This window comes from Lethenteron reissneri, chromosome 38 (assembly GCF_015708825.2).
Source record: "Lethenteron reissneri isolate LAM-NWPU_2019-01 chromosome 38, ASM1570882v1, whole genome shotgun sequence".
NCBI lineage: Eukaryota > Metazoa > Chordata > Hyperoartia > Petromyzontiformes > Petromyzontidae > Lethenteron > Lethenteron reissneri.
In genome coordinates this window covers 6576127-6594052 of record NC_083816.1, presented here as the reverse complement: position 1 = coordinate 6594052, position 17926 = coordinate 6576127, and the positions used below count along the sequence as shown (strand labels likewise).

General features: G+C 48.2%; 1 protein-coding gene across 3 annotated transcripts in view; it reads left to right on the top strand.

Annotated features, from left to right (window-relative positions):
- Positions 1–17926, top strand: part of LOC133351691 (plexin-A2-like) — a 310302-nt gene that overhangs the window by 80828 nt on the left and 211548 nt on the right. The window lies entirely within an intron of this gene.

Below are 17926 nucleotides of genomic sequence, written 5' to 3'. Positions count from 1 at the left end.
TGTTAACTACCTCGCTTGGTATGCAGGAGTTCGTGCGTTCATTCCCGACCCTGACGCCCACTGCTGTATATTTTGGAGTTTGCGTGCGTATTTTTCTCACCGTGGTTGAGTGGTTTTTGCCTGTGGGTTCTCGGGTTTTCGCCCCCCCCCCCACATTTAGAATCGACACGTGTTTCAGAGTATTTGGCTGCGATAAATTGCCACGTGATAAGCCACTTCGTTGAGCTAGCATTTGTGATAGCTAGGTTGCTTCTGAAAAAGAGCTAAAGAGAGCCTTTTTTTATTTTAGCAGGTAAGTCCCACTGACCTCTGTAGCTCTTTTACAGAAGTGACCTGGCCACAAATGATAGCTCAACGGAGTGGCTTACCACGTGGACATTTATAGTAGCAGCCAAATGCTCTGAACGGACATCGATTCTAAATGTGGAGGGAAAAACCGGAGGACCCGGAGAAAAAAATCCACGCGATTACGGAGAGAGAGATATGATAACACACGAACTCCAAGCATAAAGCAGTCGTCAGGGTCGATATCGAACCCACTACCTCCTGCATACAGGGCGAGGTAGTTAACATCTCGCGCACTCTATGATTAGTATCCCCAACCCAGCGGCAATTATTGCCCTCCGGCTGGCAGACCGATGCCCCCAGGTCACACTTGCAAATGAGGCTCTATCCTGGCCCTCTCGAGCGTTCGCTTGGCTCAACACCAAATAATACATGAAACTCGAACGTCTGGCACCGCGGTGTTTCACGGACACTTCTCCACCGTCAAATAATTTCCCTCTGGATCGCGGAGTGTTTTGGAGTTCACTAGCATCCAATGCCCAAGGGAAGAGCCACCGCCGGATTATTCACGAATTTTTAGAGGTTGGTGACATTTTCCGACCGCTCCAAGGAGGCAGATGTAAAATACACGTAATGAAAGGCTTTAATTTTTCTGGCAATCAAACAGGTATCAAGATGTTCAAGCACCAAATATACACCTATTGCAATGCATCAAGTCTGCATTAATCGTACGTAGTGGCAAATACATACATACAAACAAACATACCTGTGATTCTTGTGAAAAGGTTTCAGATATAAAATACATGTGTCCACCAGCCTGTGTACCTGCTAGAACAACAACCATCAAAATAACGTCAAATTTTCTTTATTTGCCGAAGAAAGCCTCAGTGGGTCTCGAGACTCTTTTGCACGAGGGTCACGCTACATTGGGATGTTTGGCCAAAATCCATTACCAGGAGTTGTGCTTCGTGTGGGAGGAAAGTAGAGGACGTCGACAAAAACCCACGCTCAAAACTCCGCACAGACAAATCCAATGATCCACTCGTGTACCGCCATCAACCGGCCTCTGCAATTATCGAGGCACAAGAGGTGGAACTAAAGAGGCGAGCGACAGCAGGGGCGCAGTGCTCTCGGAAGGGTCAATTGGCGATGGGAGAAACGCAGCGAGCAATGCGCTCCAGAGAGGGATGCGTTGAGGCAGTGAGTATCGCCTGCCCGTGACACGTGGATCAGAGGCGCAGGCGTTGACAGGAAACAGAACGAAAGCTGAAAAAGCGGTCGATGAAGTGTGGAGACGAGCACGCTCGGAATGGCCCTGACAGACAGGAAGAGGAACATGTGGACGAGAGAACGCAGCGGCTGTTAGGACATCACCAGTGACCGTAAAGAGAAGCAAGCGGGCATAGGAAGGACGCGCCACCAAATCTAAACTAAACTATAAAAATGTTTTCTTGCATTTTAACCAGGTAAGGCCCACTGAGCTATGCAGCTCTTTTTCAGAAGCGACGTGGCCACAAATGATTGCTCAACGAAGTGGCTTATCACGTAGAAAATTTAAGCAGCCAAATACTCTGAGCACGTGTTGATTGTAAATGTGGAGGGAAAAACCAGGAACACTCGGAGAAAAATACACGGGACCACGGGGGAGAGAGACGTGCACACTTCAAATATGTATAGAGGCATCAGTCGGGATCGAACCCACGACCTCCTGTATACCAGACGAGGTAATTAACATCTCGCCACTGTGGCGCCTTAAAGGGGGTGTAGGGCGCTCCCAACAGGGGGACATCCACCACGGAGATGGAGCGACGAAATCGGCTCGTGCGCAAGTAGGAGCTCGATGGATTGTCGCATCGGCAGGAACATGCGAGACGGCGGCAGTGGTGGTTTCGGGAGGCATTCATCCAGCAGTGGATGAATCATGGGTGAAGGTAGTGGTGGTGATGCAGCACTCGTGGCTTCTCTGTTTACGACCAGCGCTGCCTCTCAATCCGGCGAGCAACAACCGCACAACGCAAGCGTCGCGTTCAATTCGCTTGTTGCACTTGGATTGGCTAAATTCCAGCGCTGAGAATTTGTAAATATCTGGTTGGCCGCCGTGCCACGAACCTCGCCCCTCGTGTGGCAGAGCGGGTGGGAAAGTGCCGCCCTTGATTGTGTGTGTGTGGACACGAGATCAATAAAAGAAGTGATCTCAGTGGTAGTTCTGTGATATCCGCTTCCGTGGGCCATTGTTCGCCCCTCCTCAACACGCAGGGTCGGGAGTTCCGAACGGTAACGTCGCATCGCGATTTCTACACCTATAGTGCAGTCGGGGGAAGACAAAAAAATTGGGAGCGAGACATTTACCCCAGAAAATGAAATAAGAAAAATTCCGGCGTACGCCCGTTGATCAGAACGATTTCCCACCACCACCACCCCCCATCCCGTGGTCCCTAACTCGCTTAAAACTCGCGGCGCCAGGGCTCACCACGAATCCGTGGGACTCCCAACGCCACCGATGACCTTGGCAGGGCTTAGACAAAAGCACACGTCAGCTGCGAGACATATTAGATTAAGCAGTTTGCAGGTCACCGAATGACTATAGACAAGGGGTCACAATTTTTAATTACTTAGCAGTTGAGCGAACAAATTGGATTTTTTTTCAAGTTATTTTTTTTTCTTCTGATAGCGAGGGAGGGTGGCTTTCGCGTCGCTCGGCATGGCTTCGGCGGTGGGTTTGCCGCGACGCTTACAATTCAATTAAGATACCAGAAGTGCTTATAATGCCATCTCTGGCTTGACAGTCAACCATCCAGCTCTCGTGTGTACGGGGCCGCTGGGATGTTCACGACGACGGCGGATGCCACTGCGTTCTGTCCGTCGCTCGGCCGCCCCTTTCTAAACGTGGCGTGGAAAAATATCCAACCATTACCCCCCCCCCCCGAACCCTGTGCGATATAGTGATTTTTAAAAATATATGAACAATTTTAAATCCATATTCTTTGGGTCGTTCGGTAAAGTCACGTAGATAGAACAATACAATAGTACAAATGAAAATAAGGCGAATTAAAAAAATATGATGGTCATTTTTTTTTTTTCTTTTTTATTCACTTTCTTTTTATTCGTATTATTTTTTTGTCGACGCGACTTTACCGAAAGACCCAAAGAATATGAATTCCTGCAGTCGCGAAAGCTTTAAGTCAAAATTTTAAATCCCCCCCCCCCCCCCCCCCCACATCTTATATTCCCTCCAGGCCAGCAAATGCTTTCAAGCAAAGCAGCGGTAATTTGGTTTGCCTCGCTTATGGTTATTAGGTTAACGGCGGTGATAAGGGTGCTCGTTCTTCCCAAGGGTTGTGCAAGAACGAATGGCCCAACTCAATTGCGCCTGCGGCACATGCACACCGTTTGTAAGAGCCCCCCCTCCATGCCCGCGGGAGTTTTCAAACGAGCCCTCACTTCGACTGCACCGGCGATATATATATATATATGCCTCTATATTTCTCGTTATATATTTTTTATGTCTTTTTCATCCTGCACAAGTTCGTGCCGGTTGCGCTATCGGCATCGTGTCAGGGGACGAAGGGCCAATCTGGAGCTCTCACAGAGCGGTGCGCGCCTCCCCACCCCTCACCACATGTCAGGGAACGGTCCGTAGAAGTGGACTGCATAGAACTGCTTCGGAGCTCCCTGCGAGTGGCCTCACCCACGGCGCCGTGCTGTCTAGGATTGTTCGCCGCGTGGAAGTCACACAATTCTCAGAGTTGGAATTTTAACTCAATGAGACCGTGAACTCACTGTAGTCGAAAACCCGGGCCTTACCTGTTAAATTGAAAACAAAAATGCTTAAATTTTGACTTAAACTTTCGTGACTGCAGAGATTCATATGCTATGGTTCTTTCGGTTACAGTCACGTAGATAGAAAAAAGAACAATACAATAATAAAAAATAAAGTGGATGAAAATATCACGACGTTTCGATCGCTTGTGTCGTGATCAAAATTGCTTAGTTTCGGTTAAATTACGGGCAGTGGCTGAAACCTGAAATCAAACCCAGCATCTCAGCGGCGCTGGCTCAGAGTTTCTGGCTCCTGAGCCATTAAGCTGTCACCCGTGCTTGCATCGGCAAGTCGCCCCGTGTCATAACGGAATCCCCAAAGTGAGCACCAATAAAAACTACGCGAAATAATCGCTGCGACGAGTGAGTGGCTTCATGAAACAGAGTTTAAAAAAATGAAAATTTCACCGAGACGCTTTAATAATGAGAGCGAAAGTAATTTCATTAACCGAGAGCCTTTGCGCATGTATTAATTCCATCTCACCCGGGGCTCTGAGATTCATTTTGGTGAAAACGTGTGTTCTCCTTGGGCAATATTTTGTCTTTAAGTCTTAAAACTGCCGGCACTCTTTCGCACAAAAGGAGCTCGCGGCGCTACGGAAGAGTGAACGTGAGCACAGCTGAGTAAGGGTGTTGTATCACCAGCGCGGTGTAATATGCAACCCCTGCTGCTACAACTCGAGAGAGAGAGCGAGGGAGAGGGAGAGAAAAGTGGGTTTCTAGAATAGGAGCAATTGTGCACACTGCAACAACAACAACAACGACGACAGACGCAGTTCGCCACTAAGTGAGGGCGACGCCAGAATCAGAGTATGTATTTATACTGGAGGAATACGATTAGATATATAGTTTTTCACAGATGGTCAGAAAAAAACACACTCGGAGTGTAAATTATAGAAAAGGTAAACAAATCGCTTAATTTTTTATAAATAAAACTAAACATTTTTTTGTCTCCTTACCAGATACTGTAAAGCCTACCGAGCGTGCCAGACTAGGTGCGCTTTCAGGGCGGTCACGTGAAATGTGGAAGGCTTGCTCCGCTCGTAGGTGGGTCACGTGACAGACCCAGGTGTTACGGGCTCATTGACTCAGACGGCTGTCAGGTGCGCCACCTGTGCCCCCCACTGCGCTCCGGCTCGCCGCGGTTGCAGTCGCCGGGGCTTGCTCAGGTGCCGGCGGAGTCGCCCGTGTTAGCGGTCTGGGGGTTTAAACGCAGCCACCTCGGCTCGATTTCCAGGCCACGGCTGACATCGGCGGCGAGCGATGTCTGAACCGGGTCCGAGCCACGTCCGCCCTCACCCACACCACATCTCCCCGCCCAAAACCTCCAGCCACCCACTTCACTAACCCACCGCGACCAACGCGGGCAGTCACGGAATTGGCGTGTCCGTGTTCTGGCGGTGGGAATGTGTTCATCTTACCGGGACGCGGTGGTTATTTTGTTTGAATTTATTGCAGGATGGCACGCAGGTTTAATAGACCAAGTGCGGGCTGGGAAGCGTGTCCTGGGTTTGGTTCACGGTGGAAAAAGTTGGCGACCCCTATGCTCCGGATGTTGCATGGTGTTTGACCAAACCACTCCCTTGGTGTGCCCTGTCCACCTTAATAGGTGCTCACTCACAGCACTAATGAGCAAGGTGGATTGTCAATATATATAACTGTGTATATGCGTGTGTGTGCGGGGGCAGGGGGCGGGGCGCAGTGGTTAGCGCGCTGCGCTGCAAGCCTGGCGGACCGAGTTAAATTCCCGCTCGCGGCCAACATATCTGAACCGGTCCTGGGCCTCTCCTAGGTCGACTCAGCCTCAAATTAGTACCTGGTGCGATGTGTAAACGCCGCCACTGGGGAGACAAAGGCGGCCGAGCGTTGTGCTGGCCACCCATCCCCCTCGTGTGCCGTGCCGGCCTTCATAGGTGCTACCCGCTAACAGCACTTGCCCCAAAAACAGTATTTTTTGTGTGCGCGTGTGCGCAGGGAAGCCTTTGACAGGCATCGATGCATTCGAAACTCTGTCATGCCTTTGGGTGCGTTGCCCATGTTTGCTTTTGGGCAGTCACTGAGACAGATGTACGATTGTGAAACTCCAAATGTCTATACCCTGTTAAATATACACAGTGCTGCCTCTGCCGAATGTTCCATCATCATCATCAGCAGCAGCCATTGCCTATCCACTGCTGGACGAAGGCTTCCCACACTCCGTCGCGATCTCTGGCGGTTGTTTTTGCGATTCCGCAATCCATCTCGGCACGTGCACGCGAGCTGTCGTCACTTGCTCCGTCTCCTGCGATGGCCGTGCTTCTCGGCGAACTTCGCTGCCTTTAGCTGCCGTTCCGTTGCCAGTTTCGTGACCCAGATCTAAGTACGTACGTACGCTGAACTTCTTTCGCACCGTACGTAGCCAGCCGCGCTAACGGGGCCCACTCTCCCTTCCCCTATCTCTCTCTCTCTCACGTTGTGTGTGCTATAACCATTCGTTTTGTGCCTCTATCCATAATGTATACAGACGTGTTAATATTTTATGGATACATGTAGTCACGATTTGTTAGACATTGACACACCTGCACTCCATGTCAAGTTTAGATTGATCTGTTGGAAATGTTTAAAGGACAAAGTTACGAGTAATTAGTAGAGTCATACTTTTTCTTCAACACTTTTGTCGGAAACTTTGATTCACGTGGTGGGGCAGGCGAGGCAGGCGTTGTGGGGGCAGCGGTGGCGTAGTGGTTTAGCGCACCGTCGTTGTGGACCTTTCATCGACCCGGGTTCAAATCTCCGGCGACGGGCGAGACTAACATCAGCGTCGAGTGACATCAGAACCGTTCCCCGAGCTTCTGCTCGTCCCCAACCGTGCACTTAAGCAGCGTGGTGAAGTATGCCCGAATCACAACCACAACAACCCTCACAACGGCGTGGGGAGGCCTTCAGCCAGCAGTGGATCGATGACACGTTCTCAGTTATCATCGTGTAAGGAAGTGTAGCAGACGCGGGCCAATTCTTCACCACGTCGTTTGCAGCATTCTCTATTTGGTGTTTTAACATCTTTCAAGTTTCACGTTTCATTTATTAGGTATGGTTCTGTGAGCCATGCGGCTCTTGAGTCGGGTGCAACCGCCACAAACACAATATGAACAGAGAACATCTTAAAGCGACGACGCGCAACAGAAACATCCTGGATAAACCAGGAAATCTTCCATAAAAAAAAACCCACCGTATTACAACGCTGTGTGCAAAAATCCCAGTGTGATGCAAGTCAAACAATAACAATCATAAGACAATTGCTTGTTGTTGTTTGACTCTTGTTTGACTATTAGCACGTCCTGGTTTTGTTTTGCCTGAAAGGGTAAACCTCTTCTTATTTTTTTTATATTTTGACACGAGCGAAAAATATTCCATGAAATAGCCACTCACCTCGAGCTATAAATGCTCCGCTACGTTGTACGGTTCTCACCTTTTGGCGTTCTCTGGTTTGACATTGGTGAGACTAGGACATAAACAAGGTTCGCGGAGGCCAATCGATTTCAAAGACGATGCAAGTTTATTATCAGAGCCATGCGTTGTTTGCATGTTCACCACAAGTACGTGCGGTTAATGCAGACTTGATTCCTTGCATAAGGTATCTATTTGGAAATTTGAACATCTTAAAACCTGTTGTATTGCCAGAAAGGGGTATGAAACCGATTCTGATTTGCAGCGTAGGTAAACAATTAAAATTAAAATGAATAAAAGTAATAAAAAAAATCACGACTTTTCGGAGGCAACACAAGCTTCCGTCTTCAGGTGGATTGCAGCAATCGTGCTGTGACGGTTCCACCTGAAGACGGAAGCTTGTGTTGCCTCCGAAACGTCGTGATTTTTATTTTATTTTACTTTTATTTATTGTAATTTTCACCTACGTGACTTTACCGAAAAAACCTAAGAATATGAATCCTTGCAGTCACGAAAGCTTCAAATCTAGAACGATTTGCAGCGTTCCCTCGTTGCTCACGAGGGAACGCGTTCCCGGAGATGCTCATGAGAAGCAAATTTCCCAGATAAGGATATTGGCCTATGGAAACCATTTTTTTTGTTTAAATGCGTTATCTTAAACAAATACGCAAACGAGCTGTTGATGAATACGTGAAAATTATCATGACAACACGCAAAGAAATTAAAATTGGTGATGATGAACATCAAAGGCGATTGGTTGATTCAACTCTCGGTCATTAAATGGTTCATGTGAACGCACAATTGCACCCAACCCCAACAGCATTTCGATTAACTCAGTAAACAAAAAAACATATTTTTTAAAATATAATTTTCATCTACAATACAGGTTGGCCCAAAAGTCAGGACACAGGGTTATTATATTTATTTTTAAAAATCCGCATCGCGTTATTTCATTTATTTCAACAAACGTTAGAACTGATTTCCATTAACATTATTGTGCATACATGAATTCGCCTTTGAAATTAATTTACAGCTCTTTGTGAAAGATTGCAGCTACCTTTTTTCGCGAACATGAAAGCTATTTTGAACTCTTTCAAATGTTTTTTTAACGTCATTTGAAAAGGAAGAATGAAAAATAGACGTATGATAATAGATAAAATATTAATTTAAAATAATAAACAATTAAACTTTCAATGCCAGTGTTAAAATAAATGAAATAACCCCTTTATGTCCTGAATTTTGAGCGACCCTGAATAATAAACCCCCTTTGTGTGCTGACTTTTAGGAGACACAGTATAGCAACCCCCTTATGCATCCTAACTTTTAGGCCAACCTATATACAGTAGTAACCCCCTATGTGTCCTGACTTTTTGGGCTACCCTATATAGTAACCCTTCTGTGTGTCCTGACCTTAGACCACCCTATATAATAACCCCCTGAATTCCCTGACTTTTGACCCACCCTGTATAATAACACCCTATATGTTCTGACTTTTGGGCCACCCATATGCTGACATGTAGGCCACCCTATACAGTAATGCCATATGTGTTCTGGCTTTTGGGCCATCCTGTATATTATACCTCCTATGTTTCCTAGCTTTCAGGCCACCTTGTAAAATAACCCTATAACATGTCATGACTTTCAGGCTATCCTGTAAAATAACCCCACAACATGTCCTGACTTTCAGGCCACCCTGTACAGTCAATTACCGTGTTTTGACGCTCCTCAGTACACTGCTGTGTTATCACTGTCTCTAATAAACCTTATTAAATCATCTTAGTCCGAGTCGTTTTCATCCAGACTCGCTAATTTCTTCTCGTCATAGCCAGGCACTTTTTTCTCTCGGGTGGGGAGTTGTCGTATTCATCATCGTGCCTGATACGTTTTATCCACTCAGCATTCTCGTTGTATGATAAAAAAAAAAACAAATACGCATTTTTTCATTTTACTGAAGAATATTTTCTCCAGTGATTTTGCTCGCAAGATTCCCACTGAATCCTGTATCTTACCCCAGGCTGTCTCACTCAAGGTTTTGCGGCTGGGGGGCGAGGTGGTGGTTTCAACCATTGCGAGATGTAGACTTGTTGTGGTGTGCCGGGTGCAGAAACATATTCACGGTAGCTGGTAGCGACAGCCACACATGGTTATGGAGCTGTGACTACTCCCATTGTTTTTTTGTCACTCATTTCATTAATACCGGCCAGGTGTCTCTGCGATTGCATTCAGAAGGCCACAACTTAAAATCCTGGTTGGTGGGTTTACTCAGCCCATCATGCCTCCAGGGCCGATAAAACGAGTACCACTTTCGGTGAAAGTCAACAGTGGTTGGCCGACGGATAGACTCACCCACACCATAGGAATGTGGAATTTCCACGATTGTCTCAGGGCTGTAAAGAGTGGATGAGCACCATTTGAAAACGAATTTTTATAGAACGTCTTGTGGTGTTTAGTTTGTTGTCCTTACCCCGCCACTCTGATTTAGCACGGTTGGCTACTTACGGTGCTAAAGAAGTTTAACCTACATACAATGCCGCAATGCTCATTTGAAGCAGCAGGAAATCGCTTTCAAAGTTCGCCCGCTGTGACTCGTGGATTTTCCTGCAGGATGTCTCACCTGGGGTTGTTTCTCTCTCTCTCACGGAGACGGCTTCCAGACTTTTCTCTTGGGATTATGTTGCACCTCCAGACATGTCGGTAATGACACGTCATTACCGAGGTGGCAAGGAAATAAAATATGTATTGAAAAAAATATATGTTTTTTTAAACGTATGAAAGAGTCCATTGCCCACCAAAACAAAATTCGGTGTTTGTTATTTAAGGCCGGGCGGAGTGGTTCGGTGCGATAGTTTCGCGCAACTCGGCTATGAACCCCGAGTGACCTTGTTTGATTCCAGGTCACGGTTCGCGTCAGCGGCAAGTGATATCCCAACAGGCCCCTTCCCACTTCACCAACCCGCACTGACCCTCACGGTGATGTAACAAACCTTTTGACTGACCTGACATGAGTAGGCCTTCATCCAGCAGTCGACTGATAGAGAGCTGTTCATTATTCTTCTTGGTTCTTTCGGTAAAGTCACGTAGAAGGGAAATAATAAAATAATAAAAATAAAACATAATACAATAATTCTCACGACGTTTCGGCCACAACGCAAGCAGCCGTCCTCAGGTGTGGCCGAAACGTCGTGAGAATTATTTTATTATGTTTTATTTTTATTATTGTATTACTTCCCTTCTACGTGACTTTACCGAAAGAACCAAGAAGATAAATCCCTGCAGTCACGAAAGCTTTAAATCGAAATAAAATCTGTTCATTATTGTCATTGTGTCACTATGGCTAAGAGACCAACTGGATGAAAGCCTCTTGTGCAAGGGATGTGCTCCTGCTGATTTCGAACCTTGCACCAATATGACGGCTCCCCTGAAGAAAGCCGATTTGGAACGACCCATCCAGTCTCGGCTTCAACACAAATCTCACCTGGACACAAGAATGGGAGTCACTGAACCTAGCAAATAAGTATATGCGTTAATTTTAGATTTGAAGCTTTCGTGACTGCAAGGATTCATACTCTTTGGTTTTTTCGGTAAAGTCACGTAGGTTAAAAGAAAACAAATACATTAAATCACGACGTTTCAGAGGCAACACAAGCTTCTGTCTTCAGGTGAAACCGTCACAGCAAAATTGCTGTTTTCTTTTAACCTATGTGACTTTACCGAAACAACCAAAGAGTATAAGTACCTCGTTACCACCCCACACACCAGCAGCCCCCCTGGTTTCGACCTCCCCAGGAAGGAGTGGGTCCACCCTCAACAGGTTCAGAACTTCTAGATTTGAAGCTTTCGTGACTGCAAGTATTCATATTCTTAGGTTTTTTCGGTAAAGTCACGTAGGTAAAAAAATCAAAATTACAGCAAGCGTACTGTGACGGTTCCACCTGAAGACGGAAGCTTGTGCTGCCTCCGAAACGTCGTTATTTTTTATTTTTTATTTTATTTAACTTTTATTTATTTAGATTTTTTTACCTACGTGACTTTACCGAAAAAAACCTAAGAATAGGTTCAGAACTGCTCACGGCCCATGCCTTGCCAACCTCCGCCGATGGGACATAAGAGCGAGCCTCCTATGTGCCTGTGGGGTGGAGCAAACCATGCAACCACATCCATGAAGTCTGCCCAAATCACAAACTCAGCGGAGACCGACTCAATCCTCGGCACAGCCTGACTGGAAGCCACCGCTTGCTTGGCTTCGGGACTTTGCAGTCGCATAATAAATAAACCAAGAGCAGGGACGCATGGAGAGAGTCGTCGAGTCTCGAAAAGCATAAAACCACGGCGACCGACGGCTACGAATTCCAGCGACAGCGCTACGAGCCCAATTAGCGTCAAATGCTGCCACTGCTCTTGCCCTGACTTGTGCTCATTAGCAGCTACTGCGTTATTAATAGACGTTAAGAGACGACAACGCCACTTATCCAGAGCGGCGGTGGCGTAAGTTTTTTTCTTCTCTTCTCTAACCAGCAGTGGAAGCGAACGCGACGAACGCGCGCGGGCGTTGTGTGGCCGGCTGCGTGACGGAGTGCTTTCGGAAAGCGCGAGGGGCCGTGCACGAAAAATACGGAGCGGAAACTGAATAAGCCGCTTGCAAAGAAGCACGTTTGGGGGTGTCGGGCGGGGGGCGGGGGGCGTGCACGCTGTGAATTACATTGAGAGGGGGGTTAGGGATGGTTTTCGGATGGTAGCAGAAGCAGTTGCTCAGCATAGTCCCCCCCCCCAAAAAAAAAAGAGGCCAACACGACAAATGGCCAACAACAAAGAGCCTTGGTTAGACACCCTCCGAACAAACAGTCTTGACACTCGATGAGGCTTATCCTCATGGATAAACAAGCGTCATAATGATGATAAGAATATGAACACAACAGTTGTGGCATGTAGGGACAGTGGCGGAGGACGTGGTTACCACGGCAGTGTAATTGGAGGCAAGAGGCGCGCGCACGCGAGTGCGTGAGTTGCGTATCGCACGTGGCGCTCGTTGCTGGGATTCGGAGGTGGCCCGCGTCTCCCTTCGGGTGTAATGGGCCCATTAGCGTGGTGCCGTTTAACCGTGAACCCGCCAGCGCCGCCGCCGCCGCCGCCGCCGCCGCGATGCCATGAATCATTGAGACACCGAACGATGCAACCTCGTCTGTCGCGAGTCGAAGACGATGCTCGTTAGCGCCGGGATGATGGACGAAAGCACTGGTGCTAACGGGCCTCGCGCGATGGCCGCGCGAGTCGAGCGGACATCTGTAAAACAAACAAACAAAAAGAAAAATAATAAAGTAATGAAGTAATAAAAATAAAACATAATAAAATTATTCTCACGACGTTTCGGCCACAATGCAAGCAGCCGTCCTCAGGTGAAGAACAGGTCTGTCGGAAAGACAGTGTCTGAATGAACACCACCAGGCTTGGCAGCGTATATTTAAGCTGGGTTGGAGGGGGAAGAGCGCCTTGACAAAGTAATTTGCATATCAAGAGGAATTTAGCAACCCAGCTTAAATATACGCTGCCAAGCCTGGTGGTGTTCATTCAGACGCTGTCTTTCCAACAGACCTGTTCTTCACCTGAGGACGGCTGCTTGCGTTGTGGCCGAAACGTCGTGAGAATTATTTTATTATGTTTTATTTTTATTATTTTATTATTTCCCTTCTACGTGACTTTACCGAAAGAACCAAGAAGATTAATCCCTGCAGTCACGAAAGCTTTAAATCGAAATTTAAACAAAAATAAGCTTCATAGCTCGTCGGATTTCTCCAGGATAAATAAAGATTCTGAGCCTGAGCGTCGCTCGACCATAAATTGCGACGGTGGGTTCCAGCCGCGCGCCCGTTGCGATCGCGCAGCCCGTCGGCGCCGTCGCGTCAAGGTCACCCGCGTGGGCGGAGAACGGCCCGTGGAAGGAGATGTCACGGAGCTACTGCTGAGAGGTTCACGAACGGAAATAAATAAATAATTGCGTGTATCTTTTTGTTCCCCGACGGGAAGCGTAGTTTTCACAAGCGTCCAGCCCAAGCCCATTCAGCATTGGCGCGACATTTTTTAAACCCGTACTGAACCAGCGTGGTGAAGTATGGTCAGATGTTCCCCCATGGCTCACACGGCAGTGGATTGACAAAAGGGCCGTAAATTCAAGTGAATGTTGTATCCACACACTGGCCATCTGCTGCTCAACCCGAGAGCACCTGCTCATCTCAGGTGGTTACTCGTCAACCCGAGCACTCTCCAGGCTCCAAACTGCTTCGCTTCTTGAGATCTCGTGAGACCGGGCGCATTCCGGGTCAATTAGCGTGGGGGTAGTGGCAACACTTTTGCCTCACCGCAAAAAGCACATGGGTTCGACTGCCCGCTCGTGTAACCTTTCTGCTTGGAGTTTGTATGTTCACCTCCCATTATGCATGGGTTTCCTCCGGGTTATCCAGCTTCCTCCCGTAGCTCAAACATACAAACAAAAAACCTGGTATCAGTCAAACATCCCGATGCTGGACAAAAAAAAATCCCCGCAGGTTGTACTCAATCGGGATCACACACAGCAGCAGCAGCATTGTCCACCCGGCCCTACTGAGAAAACCTTGAGACGGGTCGTGGGCATTTGGCCGGTGTTCTCCATTGCAAAGTCGGCGGGCTACTGGTGGCTCCTGGTGACCTTTAGTGCGGCCCCTGACGTGCAGACCCCGATAAATGCACAATTTGTGAAAACAAACCCCATCGTGCTGTCAGACCCCCCAATTGTTTCAAATGTGTGGCGGCCCTCACAGTGATGTCTTATCGGCATGAGTTCTCCCCACCCCCCCCCACACCCCCGTTCCCCTCTGAAAATGAGTGGAAAAACGGCATTAAGCCATTCGTTTATCATGTGGTTTATAAGGAAGGGGGATATATTTATCAGTCTACCTACAAGAAACGCCGCTGGGGAAGTTATACGCTGAGAAGGATTCGGCGTAACACTGCGATGGATGAAATGTTGCCCTCTGCGATTTAAATGAACCTCGCCTCGCCACTTATTTATTTTTATCGCGGCAATGGGACGCGCATTGCAGTCGATTATCTGCGTTCTTAATGGGAAACAAACTCTCAACACTGTGCGTCGCGCACTTAAGCGAGTTACCATCTGCTCGCTTTACGTATTTATCCCAAGGCAAAACATAAAAAAACAACGTGTGTGTGTGTATATACGAAACGAAGACAAAGATCCCCCGTATAGCCTCAACATACGTTTAGGGCAAGTGCTGTGAGTGAGCAACGTGTGAAAGCCGGCACGGCACGCGAGGGGATGGGTGGTCAGCACCATGCTCGGCCGCCTTTGTCTCCCTCGTGGCGATGTTTACACACCCCACTGGGAGCTCATTTGAGGGGAGGCCCCGGACCGGTTTAAATATTTGTCACTGCTGTTGGTGGCCCTGAGTGAAATCGAACTCGAGTCGGCCGCGTTCAGTAGGCGCAGCGCGCTAACCGCTGCACTGCCGCTCCCCACGCACAAATTCACAAACGCCGACTATACAGAACATCACAAACGTGTCCACAGCTCTGTTTACATTTTCGTAAAAAAACAACAACAGCAACAGAAGCAGCCCAGTAGTGCTGGACCTTATCGATTTCAAAGCAGCCGTTTGATTTCTGTAAAAATCAAGCGGCCGGGACTCTTTGTCCTGTGCACCAGTCCCAAACAGAAGCGGTTCAATTATTCAGAGCGGCACACACCTGAGCCGGTGTCCGGCCTCAAAGGCGAGAGGTTTGAAGTGGGCACTGGGGTCGGCGTCTTTCATCCCCTCCATCCACCTCTCCCTCTCGCGCGCTCACGCGCGTGCGAGTGTGTCCGTGTGTCCGTGGAGTTGAGTGGACTTGCCAATGTCCGTTTCAAGATTGCCCTCTGTGGAGGAGGAGGGTCGGAAGGACACTGATGGGCAGTTGGAGGCAGTCGCCCTCCATCAACAACGGAGGGCAGACGAGCGCTCTCAACAACGAGCGGAGAGCCTGGCGGATACAATGCAGCAAGTTGGCACAGTTGGGGCTACAGCTGGTGCATCTGTTAGTCATCTAAGTCCGTCACCCCATGGCACCTGGGTCTGTCGCTTGACCTGCCAGCGGGAGGTCGACACTTCACGTGGCCTTAAAGCGCACACACGAGCGCCGTGGTTGACGTCACCGCTACTTAGTGGCTAATAGCGGTGGTTGTTGTTGTGTATTCGCGTGTGCGTGCGTGTGCGTGTGTGCCCGCGGCTCTGAGGTTCTATACCCAGTATAGGAAGACGCATCTTCATCAGGAAGCCACTGGACATTAGGAAACTACTCGGGCCATGTCCCGTGCCTCCGATTAACACGGTTGACTACGTACGGTGCGAAATAAGTTCAACAAACGTACGAACGTCTACCGGCGTCTCCAAGACACGGTCGTTGCCACGACCGTTTGCATGGCCCCACCTCTCGCACCGGTACCCAGCGCAAAGGAGAGTCCATTTCAAAGTCGCAGTACTCGCACCTATGGCAAAGACAACCTGTCAACCGACCTACCCCAGACCGATGCCATCCACCCATAGGTACCAACACGACACCTCTACGTGTTGGTACCTATGGATGACGATCGCTTGTGTTGTGATCGAAACGTCGTAGTTTATTTTTTATTTGTATTTACTATCATTATTATTTTCGTCTGGTAGGGGAGCTGTCGCTGTGTGTGTGTGAGACCCACTCGGCTCGGGACAGCAGAGCGGAGTCGTTCCTCCCCGCACCTCCAATGAGCACAGTTGGCTACGTACGGTGCGACAGAAGTTCAACACACAAACACACGAACAGATGCAGCCCGCCCCGTGGTCTGAAACAGTCTATGCCGACTGAAGCCCGCGCATAATTGACAATCAGGTGCTTATTATAAGACCGGACTAAAATAATGTTTGTTTTTCTCTTCCACCGAGTTCAACGTAGTTGCGTGTTTCTTCTTTATACCATCCGCCCCTCCGTCGCAGTTTTCTCTGCTGATTATTGCAGCGCGTTACAAATCTGGTATTGATCGATCGATGGGATTTTTTGTTGTTTTCGCGGCGAAATATTTGTCTGCTCAATGAATTACCGCGGTCGACGACGCTGACCTACCAAGCCACTCGAGAAAAATGCCACCAAAAATGTATATATTAAAACGCCCACTAAACAACACGTGACGCTGCAGTGGTGATGGATGACACAGCGGTGCGGTGGGTACAGCCCGTTGTAAACAAACGCGCTACCTTGCCCAACTTCCTCTTGTAAATGAATGGGCGGCTCGCCTCGGTGAGCCAGATCCGTGACGGGTGCGGCTAAACCAGTGGTTCTCAACGTTCACAGCAGCGTGAGTCCCCTCGTGTGCATGGCGAGTTGTCTCCGGGTTCTCTGCTTTCCTCCCTCCCATCAATGGAAATGGCCAAAGATTCCCAAATGTAGCAGGGTCCCAAACATGAGTCTCGAAACTCAGTGAGGTTTTACAGGATAAACCGTTCAGCTATGTTCCAACCACCCGCTATCCGCAGTCATCTCAAGAGATGAGACGATGCTATCCGGCATCTGCTGGACATCTGTAAAAAAAAAAAATGAAAAGAGCTTTACACAGCTCATTGGATTCCTCCAGTGTAAATAAATGTTCAGATTCTGTGATGAAGACATCCGCGCTGTGGAACTCTTGCAGCTGAGAGTGCACCACTGCGGCTGAGTCAGGAAACAAGCCAGGAAGGTGACGTCACGCAACCAATCGTTAATTCACTTCAGCACAACACAATTAGAGCTCCCACCAGCACTCCACTCTTTTTAAGACTAGTGGGGGAGGTGAGGTGTGGGGGTCACGTACGTGGAGTTTCTTCGAATGCCAATCTCGCATAGCTGGAATCTGCTGAATTAACGGGCCATCCATAAATGACGTCACGCACCTAGGGGGGGGGGTGTCAGACATTTGTGACGATGTGTGACGAGGGGGGGGGGGGGTTTGAGAAATGTGACGTCACATCAAAATGCGCAACTTTAAATAAATAGACACCACGTTCTACATAATTAAATATACTTTTTAATAAATGTTTTCTCCTACAACAGCAAATAGATAACTGTTGCAAGGTATCAAGTCTGCATTAACCACACGTACTTGTGGAACAAAAACATGCAAACAGGCAGACTCTGATGTATGCATTGTCTTGAAACTGATTGGCCAACACCAGAGACAGCTTTCTTTATGGCCTTGTCTCACTACCAGTGTTAGAGCAGAGAACGCCAAAAGGCGAACAGTCCAAGACCAAGGCTTTAATGAAGGTTGTCTCTAGTGGAGGACAATCTCTCCATGTCTATTTTCAACTGTTTCTGTATTGGGAGTTTGCATGTTCTCCCCGTGGTCGCGTGTATTTATCTC